Here is a 9,788-nt window from a genome sequence, read left to right as displayed (position 1 = left end):
AATCTCCACTTAGCCTTGTGAGTGCTGTAAAATAAGGACAGTTATACTACTGCTTCTAAAGTAAGGCATTCGTTTCAAGAGACATACACTTGGCTTGTAATTCAATAAGTCACAACCGTATAAAAACAACACCAACCATAAACTGTCAGGAAATTGTGTCCAGATTAACGGTTGGAAGCAATTTTAATGCAATTATGAACATTTATCTAGAGAGGCCAGCTGTTGCTAATTTGAATCATCCCCCTACCCATAATGAGTATGATACTTGATGAAAATTGCATCCCATATATAATTATTATTCCTTTAATATATACACTCTGAGATTATTCCTATTTCGCTAATACAATTATTAAGACGTTAATATGATTTGGTCCTGTGGCCTGTACAATCATGGGAACAGACACAAGCCAAATAAAGGAGAGCTGGGGTGTCAATTATCTCCTCATAAGTGACCCTGATTAACCTAGAGCAGGTGTGCCTGAAAGGTAGATCCCCAGATGTTGTAGAACTACAGCTCCCATGATCATTTGCTTGCCTTTAGAATGCCTTTATTATGACAAAACATCTGGGGATCTACCTTTTGGGCACCCCTGCTCTAGAGTATTGTAGAATTTGAAAGATTTTGTTTCTAAATGGTTTAACTACTTACTTGGGACAGTGCAAGAGAACGTCTGGCACCATATTTACTAGAGCACACTGTAGTGGTTATGGTGCTTGGAGTGTTCCTTTAAATCGGAGGGAGTTTCTTCTCTGTATGGCCCTGCCCCCTTTGTATATTTGCATACATACATACATACATACATACATATATACAGGGATATGTACTCAATAACTTACACTATCTACATACACATAGACATTTGCTTACACTCTATGTGTGTGCATATACAACATTTTGTTTCTTTTTCCTTTTTGGGGGTAAATTAGGGGAAGCTTATGACATCTTGATAATTCACTGCCTACAGGTACTCGTGAAATAAATCTGACCCTGTGCTCATACAAGCTTTATAGTTGTCCACAAGCTTTATAGAGGTCTGACACTGTGCTCGTACAAGCATATAGTTATCCTTCGATTTCCCTATAAAGAATTGCTTTACCTGTTTGTCTGAACAATGTGAGCAGTGAGTTTTATCCAGTTACCCTGCCAGAACATCTCACTGTTTTCTTTGTGCTCCGTACTATTGATTTCCTAGTTTGTGAGTTGGCCTTGTTATAATGTAATGGTTTTTGTTTTGTTTTATTTTGGCTTCCTGACTTTAGCTTGTATTTTTTTAGTACCTAGTTTTATGTTATCCTGATCTCAGTCTGTCCCTTTTTTTCCTCAACTGTTACCAGTTGCCAGGTATTAGTCAACACTTTCTGTTTCGTTGAGCCCAGCTACACTAAGGTGTGGTAATAATTTTTATAGTCCTTTAATTTTCATTTTAACTACTTGCATAATAGACTCAACTGCAGAATATATTTTAGTCTGTGCCTTTTATAAATATAGATACTTAATTTTCTGCAAAAAAATATTTTTCACTCCCACTTGCTTTGGGCGCAGGGCCGGTGCAAGGATTTTTGACTACAAAGATGCGTTTTGCCGCCCCTCCTCCCCCCCAAAAAATGCATCTTCACCTGTGTGTCATGTAACCCCCCCCTTTTGAATTTCTTACCCCCTTCAGTGTTTTATATCCTATCATTCGAATATCTTACTCCCTTTTTCTCCTTTATGTGTCTTACACCCGCTTTGCTGTGTTTTATCTCCTCGTGTTTCTCTTACAACCCATTTGTGTATTTTTTACTTACTCCAGCCCCTTTGTATGTCTCTTTCTTCTCCCCAGCTCCTTTGTGTGGCTCTTTCTCCCCCAAAGTCCCTTTGTTACGTCTCTTTCTCCCCACAACCCTTCTGTCTGTCTATGTGTCCTCCCTCAGCCCCTCTGTGTGTCTCTTTGCCCCCCGTGTGCATTCAGCCTCTGTGACTTTCTTTGTGCCCCCCAGCATTCCTGTGTCTTTCAATGTCCCCCTCCCCTATACCTTTCATTGTCCCACCTCCCCTCCTGTTCCTTTAAAGGGACACTCCAGGCACCCAGACCACTTCAGCTCATTGGAGTGGTCTGGGTGCCAACTCCCACTACCCTTAACCCTGCAAGTGTAATTATTGCAGTTTTTTTAAAACTGCAATATTTACCTTGCAGGGTTAAGTCCTCCCCTAGTGGCTGTCTATTAGACAGCCACTAGAGGACACTTCCTGCTTCATAGCACAGGTTTTCTGTGCTAGAGCGTCGCTGGACGTCCTCACGCTGTGTGAGGACCTCCAGCGTCGCTCTATTCCCCATAGGGAAGCATTGAAATTCATTTTCAATGCTTTCCTATGGGGTGCGCTAATGCGCATGCGCGGCATTGCCGCGCATGCGCATTAGGTCTCCTCGGCCGGCGGGCGAGATCAGTCTCGCCCACCGGCCGACGTAACCAGAAGGAGGAGCGGCGGGGGAGGAGGAAGCAGCGACGTGGGACCTGTCGCTGCCCCTGGTAAGTGACTGAAGGGGTTTTCACCCCTTCAGTAACCGGGGATTGGTGGGTGGGAGGGAGAGGGACCCTCCAGTGCCAGAAAAACGGATCGTTTTTCTGGCACTGGAGTTTCCCTTTAAATGTCCCCCACCTTTTATTGCCTCCCCTGAACCTTTTATTATCCCCCTCCCCTCCTGTACCTTTTATTGCCCACCCCCCTCTTGTAACTCTTATTGCCCCTCCATTTCCTCCTGTAATTCTTATTGCCCACCTCCCCTCCTGTAACTCTTCTTGTCCCCCTCCCCTACTGTAACTCTTCTTGTCCCTCCCCTCCTGTAACTCTTCTTGTCCCCCCACCTGTAACTCTTCGTCGCCGCCTGTAACTCTTCGTCGCCCCCTGTAACTTTTATTGTCCCCCCCTCCTGTAACTCTTCGTCGCCCCCTGTAACTCTTCTCTCCCCCCGTAACTTGTATTGTCCCCCCTCTTGTAACTCTTCTCTCCCCCCGTAACTTGTATTGTGTCCCCCCTCCTGTAACTCTTCTCCCCACCCCTGTAACTTTTATTGTGTCCCCTGCTGTTACTCTTCTCCCCCCCCTGTAACTTTTATTGTGTCCCCCCTCCTGAACCTTTTCTCCCCACCCCTGTAACTTTTGTGTCCCCCCTCCTGTAACTCTTCTCCCCACCCCTGTTACTTTTATTGTGTCCGCCTCCTTCAACTTTTCTCCCCACCCCTGCAACTTTTCTCCCCACCCTGTAACTTTTATTGTGTCCCCCTCTCCTGTAACTCTTCTCCCCACCCTGTAACTTGTATTGTCCTCCACTCCCCTCCTACCTTTCATTGTGCCCCCTTCTCTCTTCATGTAGCGTGGTTGAGCGGGCGGTACGCGGTAGAGGATCCTATTTCCTGTCCCGGTCTGACAGGAAGCAGTTTGTTGCATCTCCTGTCAGACCGGGTAAACCGCGGCCCGCCCGGCCACTCTACACGCAATGACCGGCAGGAGGGGAGCACTATGCAGGGTGCTCTCCTCCTGCCGGTCACCCGAGGATTGCACCCCCGGGTCGGTGCACCCTAAGGGGGCCACTTGTGCCGCCTTATGGTAGCGCCGGCGCTGTTTGGGCATCTAGATCAGGTGGGGTTTAGCCCAAATATGGAGACATCTGACAGTATTGGTAGGGCTAAAGACTTGAACATATCTCTGGTGACTGTAATAACCATTGGAATTTCAGTAACAATTATTATAGGGTATTCAAGCATTATATCAATTGGTTGATGTAGGGTTGTCTATATTCCCCTTCTCATTCATCTGGGAAAGCGTGAATCGCTACTGACAGAGCTTCTACTACCAAGACTTCAGAGGAATCAGAGCTAAAGACTTCATCAAAGTGATATCAACACTTCCCTGTCTAATTTTGAGAAAATGTTTGGCATAATTTACTAAACATGTCAGATTTGTTTTTCATCTCTTATGAAACACGTACCATGACTATTGAATATGCATCATTATTAGGCAAACACATCAAATTTATGAATATTGCAGCCGCTTTTTCCAACAAAAAAGGGGTGGAATTTAAAAATGGGAAGACCACCACTTTTTAGATTACTTTAATAAATATAATCAAAATAATGGTGGAATGTAGATGCCACTTTTCAGAACACAATAAATATTCCCCTTGAACACAAGGCTTTGATGTTCTCAGATATCTGTTATCCAGATATCCTAAACAGCACCTCATACATTTGAGCATCTTATTGAGAAATCTGGTTAGATCTCATGTATGTACGTAGCGGGGAATGTGGTGTGACTAAGAGTAAGGAGACTACCCCAATTCTCCCCCCAATAATGACAAACAACAAATATTGGATGAAACAGGCCACAGCATTTATTAAACTTACAACTGTAGGACTCATCCGAACTTTATTCTTTTTCTTTAATTCAAATATAAATAAACATATAAATATATACATATACATACCATAATTAACATATAAATTAAAGTTATTGCCCTACAGCATCCAACTTAAATAACCGTCCTTGCCAACGAACTTAACCAGGTGCCTATGCACCAAAACTTTACCCACTGGTGTCTCGCCTCCCCCCTCGTCCAAACCAAAAATTCCCATCATCTTAAATGCTCTACCACCAGCCGGCTTTTTGCTCGGTGGGCACGTCCTATTCGGTAACTTAAAAGTTTACCTTACAGAGCAGGGGAGGTTGAGACCCACCATGTCCATCTCCCGACATTCCATCTGGTCCCCAACCCTGTTGGCAAGGACACGCTCCCCGCTAGCTGTGACTGAACAAAAACAGAACATCAGGGTGGGTGGGAGGGAAGATGTTTGCTGGCCAGAATCCCAAAAGGCACTGAGGTAAGATGATCCCTGCCCCACTATAAACCCATAACCACTCCCCTAAACACATATAGCCAATTACTAGCACCATCCCCACACTCATACATGTGCCCTTGTCCGTTTAGCTGTGCTGACTCCCCAGGGCCTTGTATGTAAGTAGCGGGGAATGTGGTGCGACTAAGAGTAAGGAGACTACCCCAATTCTCCCCCCAATAATGACAAACAACGAATATTGGATGAAACAGGCCACAGCATTTATTAAACTTACAACTGTAGGACTCATCCGAACTTTATTCTTTTTCTTTAATTCAAATATAAATAAACATATAAATATATACATATACATACCATAATTAACATATAAATTACACTTATTGCCCTACAGCCTCCAACTTAAATAACCGTCCTTGCTAACTTAACCAGGTGCCTATGGACCAAAACTTTACCCACTGGTGTCTCGCCTCCCCCCTCGTCCAAACCAAAAATTCCCATCATCTTAAATGCTCTACCACCAGCCGGCTTTTTGCTCGGTGGGCACGTCCTATCCGGTAACTTAAAAGTTTACCTTACAGAGCAGGGGAGGTTGAGACCCACCATGTCCATCTCCTGACATTCCATCTGGTCCCCAACCCTGTTGGCAAGGACACGCTCCCCGCCACAAACCCTGCTGTTTTAAACCTAAAATCAGCGGGGAGCCCCACCAAAACCAACCAGGCCTGTTCCAACACTTCCTGCGTGGCATGACGAAAAAAGCTCTAGCCTGACCTTCATGACCCAGAAACACAGTAGCTGCCACATGCGCGAAAACACCCTGTGGCAAACCAAAATCCCCTTACCTTCAAACACCTCGAAAGGCCCTCCAATTTTGCTTCATACGGCAGCGTACCATGCACTGATTATGGGCCCGCTGCCAAAAGATACGGGAAATTACCTTTTTTTTTTTTCTTTTTTTTTTTTATATATATATATTATTATTATTTATTATTATTATAATTTATTTATTTTTTTTATTTACTGCTGTTGTTATAACATTTGACAAGTCCTGCATAACACATCCAGAACTTATTATAATAATCTCTATAACCATAATCTCTCTTCTTTTCTGAAACCAAAACGTTATATAAATAACCATAACTTAACATATATAACTTAACACACAGGGTCATACAGTGAACCCAACACCACGCATCACGAAACAACTAAAACACGCACCCATAACCTTTTAGGGGCAGACGCCAAACACCACCTTGGTATCGTCCCAAGCTCAATTCCCGCCAGGTGGATAACCCGAACATTAGGGACAGGTGGGACAGCTGAACCTGCTCCGGGAGGAGCCGAACACATTTCATACCTCTGGTACCAAACCAACGAACCTCCGCTCCAGAAGGCGCACAACCCAATAGCTCACCTCCCGGACGGACACCCGCATCCCACCTGGGAGTATAACCAGGAAAAGGACATCCAGATATTATCTGTTTTCCAAGTGCACCCTGGGAATTGTTACTCGTACCCAAGGAAGCGGTACTAAATTATCTACCTCAAAGGAATGAATGGATGAGCCACCGCCGCTGAGAATTGAACCCGAACCCCCCCAAGGATTGAACCAATTCCACAAAACCAGCATTACTTCACCGAGACATCTCACCATACACCCTTCCGGTTCTTTGCGCCACGTGCGTGACATACCCATCCTAAAAGCCTCCAAGGCAGCGCTAAACCGAAAGGAATGCCACAAGATTCCTTGCCGACAATCCCCAGAACCATCAGACTTGAGCGAAAGACCCCAAAAATTGGGAAGGGGAAAGAAAAAACCCCATCCGCATAACCCAAAAGAGGGCCCGTGCATACTGGGCGCAGCTCACAGTTCTCTACAAAGGAAAAGTGCAACAGCCGAACCGCCATACCCTTCCCGAAAAACATCCAACCTGGATTGTCAAATACTTATAGTGATATGACCCGCAGGGCGCCGAATGGTGGCAAACAATACCCCACCACCGCATGGCCTACTAGGAAACACCAATACCCCAACATGCACGGCCCCCAGGAGCATAACGTCCAGGTGGCCGTGGAAACTGATCCCCGGACCCATTCCGTCACTCTGCCAGACTGAGCGACCATGAGTCCGCCGGCAAGGCGTCCCCTCCAGATCCGCCTGTGAGGCGATTGCCCCTTAAGCAAGTGAACCACTGGAGGGAAGGAGGCTGTGAGCCGAGTAATGGCTTGAACAACCCCTAAATTGTCACATTGAAACACTACCCTTAGATCCTTAAAATGTGACCGCCAGACCTCCCCCACCACCAAAATGGGGAAACGCTCCAAAAAGGCCACATTCTTTGTGAGCCCAGAATGGCCCCAAACCCCACGCACCAGCCGCGTCCGTAAATAGGTGGAGGTCGGCGTTAGAAACCTCGGGCCTTTGCCAGGAGGACCGGCCATTATATGCAGCTAAGAAGGAGTCCCAAACCGACAAAATCTCCCGCAGCGGCCGACTGAGTCGAATGAAATGTCGAGGCCCGGAGAACCCAGCTGTCGCAGCAGCCAGACGCCGGTAAAAGACCCGCCCCACGGGCATGATCCGACAGGCAAAATTCAGCTCACCCAGGTGCGACTGCAGGCAGTGCAGCTGAATCTCGTGCCGCCCCATGGCCAAGGCCCCCTCGCATTGCCAGCCTTGAATCACATTCAAAGGCAAGCGGCAGTCCCCCGCCAAAGGGTCAATCTCAATGCCCAGAAAGCTGAGACAAGTGACCGGGCCCACCGTCTCGCTGTGTGCCAATGGGATCCCAAACTAATGGAACACCTCACCCAGAACCCGTCGCAGCAGCGCACAGGCTGTCGAATTGGCAGGACCCACACAAATGAAATCAGCGAGGTAGTGTAGCAAGGAGTCTATCCCAGTCTCCTCCCTCACCACCCAGTCCAAGAACATACTGAAGCATGCAAAGTAACAACAGAATATGGACCTACCCACAGGGAGGCACATATCCATGTAATACATGCCTACAAAACACAGCCCAGAAGATGGTGACATTCCGGGTGCACCGACAGTAGACGGAAGGCCGAATCCACATCAGCCTTGGCCAACAAGACCCCAGGGCCCATGGCCCTGAACATGTCAACTGCCACGTCAAAGGATGCATAAGATACCCGGCAGAGTTCCCAAGAGATGTCGTCAATTACCAAACCCCCCACCTGGGGGTACGATAAATGGCGAATCAGACGGTATGTGTCCAAAACCCATGCTCAACCCATCCAGTAGGATGCCAGCCGCACGACGATTCCTATAAACTGGTGAGCCAAGGGCGTATCGCGCTCATGACCCCTGGCGCCATCGCCCTCTGACCCCAAATCCCCTATCTCAACAACTTTACCCCGCTTGAAGCAGTGGGAGGCGGGATGGGCTCCCCCACAAGTGGAACATTCGTGCTGGACACGGTAAGATGCCCCCCATTTGCAGTGACTGTCGTTGAATTTCAACAACAGCCCGGCCTCTGAGGAGGAGGACCCTCCCCATCGCCCCCCTGAGAAAGGACGAGAACCCACCCTGCTGTGCGGCCGGGCAGGTCACAGTGGAGAGCAAGAGGCCAATGTCAATCTGTTCCCACGAAATTGAGGTGCGCACCGCCAACCGTTGACGGAACTGCTCGTTATATTTCCACCACCCCAGACCGCCATAGGTACGACAAGCGTTCCAAATGGTATCCAGGTAGCAGAATAATGCGGAGCACTTCTGCGGAGCCCTTTCCCCAATTACACTGGCCAGGATTGCAAACGCGCAAATCCAATTTGCGCAAGTTTTAGGGATCTTTCGGTACTGGTATGCCCTGACCAATACATAGGCGGACTCACACGAAATGGCAGCAACACCCGGGGGGTCACCTAATGCTAGGGACCCCCCAGCAACAGCAGGTGCTGTGGCACCCGACGCCATAGCAGGGGTGCCAGCATGCCTGCCCACTCCGGGAGAGGGTAACCCCGTGACCCTAGAAACAATCAAAACCCCCTGTGGCTGCAGCGCCTGGGACCACACTAACTGAAGCTGACCATCTAATGGGGGGGGACCCTACCTGCTTGCGCACCCTGCTCCCTTTATTTATTTTTACATTCCTTTCATTTATTTATTTATTATTTATTTATTTTTATTATTTATTTATTTATTTTTTGGCCGATCAAGAAAACCCCTAAGCCCTGACAGAAACCCCCAGCGAGGAACCCCCGGACTGAAAAGAAGAAACATTAGTGAACTCACCAGCCGATGCCCGAGGAACCTCCCGCGGCAAAGGAAAATGAAGATGATCCAGGCAGGACAGAGTTAATTTCATTTTCAGCACTGCTCAGCCTTGCAGCAGCACCAGGCGCCATCTGCTGGACGGTTCCAGGAACTGCAGCCAGATCCTGTGTGAAGAGCCGTGGAGAGGAGCTCACACCCCGCAGAGGAGTGCAGCCGAGGTGAGTACCCAGAGGGGGACATAGGGACCAGGAATAGGGACAGAAGGGACAGGGGGAGAGAGAGAGAGCCAGGAGGGGGCTTAGAGAGAGGAGGGACACCCAGCACAGTAGGAACAGGGGAGGAGGAGGGAGACAGAGAGAGCCAGGAGAGGGCTTAGAGGGAGGAGGAACACCCAGCACAGCAGGAACAGGGGAGGAGGAGGGAGGGAGATAGAGAGAGAGCACAGAGAGGGGAGAGGGACACAGACCAGCAGCAACAGGGGGGAGGAGGAGGTAAACACCAAGGCAGGGGGGGGGGACTCCAGAGGGAGAGGGGACAAGGGATGGCACCACAGGGAGGGGGAGGAGGGAGGGGGAATTGTGGACAGAACCAGGGGGAGAAAAGGGGGACCCCCTGGCCGACCCTCATCCCCAGAGGAGCCATCAGAGCCCGGGGAGGACCCCCCTCAACAGCCGTGCCCCACATGGCCCTGAGGGGCCCACTCACCACCACCGGCC

This window comes from Pelobates fuscus, chromosome 3, assembly GCF_036172605.1.
Source record: "Pelobates fuscus isolate aPelFus1 chromosome 3, aPelFus1.pri, whole genome shotgun sequence".
In the NCBI taxonomy this organism is placed as follows: Eukaryota; Metazoa; Chordata; class Amphibia; order Anura; family Pelobatidae; genus Pelobates; species Pelobates fuscus.
Note: the sequence above shows the minus strand (reverse complement) of the source record.